This window comes from Camellia sinensis, chromosome 2 (assembly GCF_055761805.1).
Source record: "Camellia sinensis isolate YWXY chromosome 2, ASM5576180v1, whole genome shotgun sequence".
Classification (NCBI taxonomy): Eukaryota; Viridiplantae; Streptophyta; class Magnoliopsida; order Ericales; family Theaceae; genus Camellia; species Camellia sinensis.
The window spans coordinates 26,091,023-26,096,122 of NC_138962.1; positions in this window are offsets into that span (position 1 = coordinate 26,091,023).

Here is a 5,100-nt window from a genome sequence, read left to right on the forward strand (position 1 = left end):
TAAAAAGATGGTTAAAAGTTAATTTTTTAAATTTTTTTAAAAAATATATATATAAAAATTGTGAGAAATGATATGATCTAAAATGGGTTAAAAATTAGAAGATGACTTTCAACCATTTAAAAAAGATGGTTAAAAGTTATTTTTTTAATTTTTTTAATTTTTTTTAAAATATATATATAAAAAAATGTGAGAAATGATATGATCTAAAATAGGTTAAAAATTAGAAGATGACTTTTAATCATCTTTCCAAAATAGTCCAAATTCATCAAATTTTCTACAGTGGATTCTTCCTCCCGATTTAGCTCCAATTATCTAATCATTATCATTAATTTAATTGGTTGTGCACTATTATTTTATTTTTTCCAATTATCCAAAAAATAAAAAACTTGCACTAATAAATTTCAAAATGTGATCTTATAAATTATTTAGTTCTTTTTTTTTTTTTTTTTGGTTATGAACCCAAATGTTCCATTAAAGTGAAAAATACATAAAAGGATAATCATTTATATATTTGGATTTAATTTTTTAAGGATAACAGTGGATTTATCAAAATGTAAAATTACATATTTAGACGATCTGCACTATATAAATTTTGGATTTTTCCTCATTTTAGAACAAATCTCACTTTATGAACAAAAATTTAACATTATAATGTAGCACTTCAATAACGTAACACTTCAATGTAACAAACTAAAAAAGTCCATGGAATACTTTTCCCAAATGTAATAACGTAACACTAAAAAAAAATTTCTTTAGTGTACTTTTTCCAAACGTAACGATTCAATGTAACACAAAAAAAAAAAAAAAAAAACATTAGTATACTTTTTTTAAATGTAACACTTCAATCAATGTAATTTCAAACATAAAACTCCAATATAACACATAAAAATATTAAAAAACTCCTAAATGTACTTTTTCTAAACGTAACGCTCACATATTAAAATTTTGCCCAAAATTTATTGAGGAATATTTGTACTCCTTTTAGAATGATTTAAAGAATTCCACATATATATATATATATATATATATATATATATATATATTTAGTATTACATTGGAGTGTTACATTTAGGAAAAGTACACTAAGAATTTTTTTGTGTGTTACATTAAAGTGTTACACTAAGGAATTTTGTGTGTGTTATATTAGAGTGTTACACTAAGAAATTTTTTTAGAATATTATATTAGAATGTTACGTTTGAAAAAAGTATACTAATAATTTTTTTTGTGTTATACATTAGAGTATTACACTAAGAATTTTTTTTTGTGTTACATTAGAATGTTACATTATGGAGTTTTTATGGAGTGTTATGTTTAAGAAAAGTACGCTAAGGATTTTTTTTTTGTGTTATATTAGGATGTTACACTATTTTTCTTTTTTAAGTGTTACATTGGAGTATTACAGCTTAAAATTATACATTTGACCAAAACTTATTAAATAATTTTTATACTCCTTTGGAAATATTTGAAAAATCTCACATCCTTTTAAAATGTTTGAAGAATCTTATATTTCAAATCATTTGTGTACTCATTTTGAAATGTTTTCTAAATAGAAAAAAATTTCATATAAAAATTAATCCAAATTTGATTCTTATACATTGTATACTTTACCTTTCTAGCACAAAAGAAAAAAATATATAATGAAACATGATAGAAATAAGGTATAACCGTAAATTTAATTTTTAAATAATATATTAAATTTGTGTTTCCAAAATCAATGGGACTAATTAGCCTATAAAAAAGTCCTTAGGACTAAATGGATCACCATTCCTCGAGATGGAATTTATCAGTAAAATTTTCATTTAATTATCCTTATATTTTTATTGATCAAAATTTAAAATATGAAAAAAAAAATAATCAGGAAAACAAAAACTCATCCTTTGCTTTAGCTATAAAAGTGAAAAATCTACTATTTAAAATATGACCCTTTTGGAGATGAGTAATATTTAGTAAGACATTTAGTAAAAATTTTGATAAATCTTTTGGGATCTCTAGTATTTTCTTTTGAGACAAAAGTTTGAGATTCCTTTCTCATAATGCATCCAAATACCTTGTTAACAAAAAATTAAAATATAAAATATACAAAAAATATATAAAAAAAATAAAAAAATAAAAAAAGAAGAAGATAATTCATAATTTTAAAAGGGGGAATTACCATTCAGTGGTAATTCCATAAATTTATTACAAAATTATGAAAATGTTTATATTTTAAATTATTAACATCTAAAAAATTTATCATTTATTTGTAATTATTTTACAACTGAATTGTCTTAAAAATCCCAACGAATTGTAATTTTAATGTTAATTATATTAAGGATCCCTTAATTATTAGCAAATATTATTTTACCTCTAATCTATAATATCGTACACATGGCTCTTTCTGGTTGAAGAGACATTTGTAAAAATTTTATAGTTGAAATATCAAAATATATGAGTTTATAAATAAGAAGAATAAAAAAATAATAGCTAATAATTGAGGGATCTTAACGTAATTAATACTATATATTATAAAGAATAAAACTTTCCAAAAAATATAAATTAACATAGGTTATTGAAATTGAGTATTTGTTTATGAATAATTTAATATATTAGATATTAGTTTCATGAAAATTAATTTGCGTTAGGATTTAATTATCGTTATTTTTTTATTAATCAATAAGGATAATTAAATCTTAACACAAGTTTAAATGATGATATCAAATGAAGAGAGTCCTACTTTTTTCATCAAATAAGAAGAGAAAAATATACAACCTCTTATAAAAATGAAGGGAGCCCTATAAAGAAAATAAGAAGATACAACCTCTGACAAAAATGAAAAATCCACCATTTAAAATATGACCCTTTAGGAGACGAGTAATGTTAGATATTGTTAGAAATTTTGATAAATTTTTTGAGGTTTCTAACATTTTGCTTTGAGACAAAAGATTGAGATTCCTTTCTCATAATGCATCCAAATACCTTGTTAACAAAAAAAAAAATTAAGAAAAGAAGAAGATAATTCATAATTTTTAAAGGGAGAATTACCATTCAGTAGTAATTCCATAAATTTATTACTAAATCATGAAAAAATTATATTTTTAATTATTATAAAATTTACCACTTATTTGTAATTATTTTTCAACTGAATTGTCTTAAAAATTCTAATTGAATTGTAATTTTAGGGTTAATTATATCAACGATCCCTTAATTATTAGCAAATTTTATTTTACCTCGAATCTATAATCTCATACACATGTCTCTTTCTGGTTGAAGAGACATTTGTGAAAATTTTATAGTTGAAAAATCAAAATATATGAATTTATAAATAAGTAGAATAAAATAATAATCACTAATGATTGCGAGATCTTAACGTAATTAATCCCATATATTATAAAGAATAAAAATTTTCAAAAAATATAAATTAACATAGGTTATTTAAATTGAGTATTTCTTAGGAATAATTTAATATATAAGATATTAGTATCATGAAAATTAATTTGTGAGGAAAAAAACTTTAATGCTTTTATACAAAGGGAAAATTAGAAATCAATTGTCACAAAAATATTTACAAATTTATAGAAAATTTTATAACTTTAATTATCAAAATTAGTAAAATTTATCACTAATTTGAAATTATTTTTGAAAACATATATTGATTTGAAATTTTCCCTTATATAAATGGTATTCTTAACTTAAGGGTGGTTTTATATATATATATATATATATATTTTTTTTTTGGGGGGGGGGGGGGAATAGATATATTCAAAATGATAAGATATAATTACATAAAAAATAAACAAATTAGATTAATATTGAAAAAAAAAAAAAAAACTAACACGAACACGAATTGACATAACCCGACCAACCATATTGCCATATATTTGTTAGGGTGAATTACACTAACAATTCTTATAGTTTGGGACTTGTGTTACTTTAGTTCTTGACATTTTAATTGTGACACATTAGACCCTGAATTTTGAATCTTGTTTTAAATAAGGACAAATTGAAGATACTATTGCTCAATTTCAAGGGCAAAGTAGCTAATTTGATAAAATATAAACTAATTTGACAAAAATTAATGTCAAAAAATATTTTTGAATTTTAAAAACTAATTTCTACCCACCAAAGATAAAATTATATAAAATTGATAAATTTTTTAGACATTTATTTATTTATTTATTCTACTAAATTAATTTTTATTATGTGTTTGGATGATAATCATGCAATAGGTGGTTATTAAGCTTTTAATGTGTAATCGATATATTTAATATATGAAATATTTTATATTTTAAATTTTTTGATTTAATAGATTGGTTTAATAATGATATCAAAGTTGTCGCCATTTTTGACTTTTGAAAAAATAAAAACTAATTTAATGAAAATAAAAATAATCACCCATTACATGATCATCATCAAAGCACATAATAAAAATTAATTTGGTAAAATAAATAAATAAATATCTAAAAAATTTGTCAATTTTACATAATTTTTCTTTAATGGGTAAAAATAAATTTTAAAAATTCAAAAATATTTTATTGACATTTATTTTTATCAAATTAGTTTATATTTTATCAAATTGATAATTTTGCCATTGAAATTGAGCAATTGTATCTTCAATTGTCCTTATTTGAAATAAGATTCAAAATTTAGGATCAAATATGTCACAATTGAAAAGTCAAAGACCAAAGTGACACAAGGTTCAAACTATAAGGACCATTAGTGTAATTTGCCCTATTTGTTATTATGATAGTGCTTAAGTATATTGAAGTCTGATTTTATTTGCATACTTTTAAAGTTAAAAGTATGGGAATAAAACCATATCTAACCCAGATTCAAATCTAATAGACTCAAATTTATTATAAAATTTAAATTTGATAAAAATTTGGTGAAAATTGTGTTTCAATCATTTCACCAAATTGGTATAAACTTTTAATAGCGATTAATAATTTGAATATGTATATTTAATAATATATTATGTTTAGATCAATAATATTATAACACATGTGAATATTGATTTCATTCTAATTGTTGTAACATAATTTAAAAAAGAATTTAAATTTAAAGTTTTATTTTATAATTTAATAAAAGATGCATAAATTAAGGAATGAATATTGATCTTATTC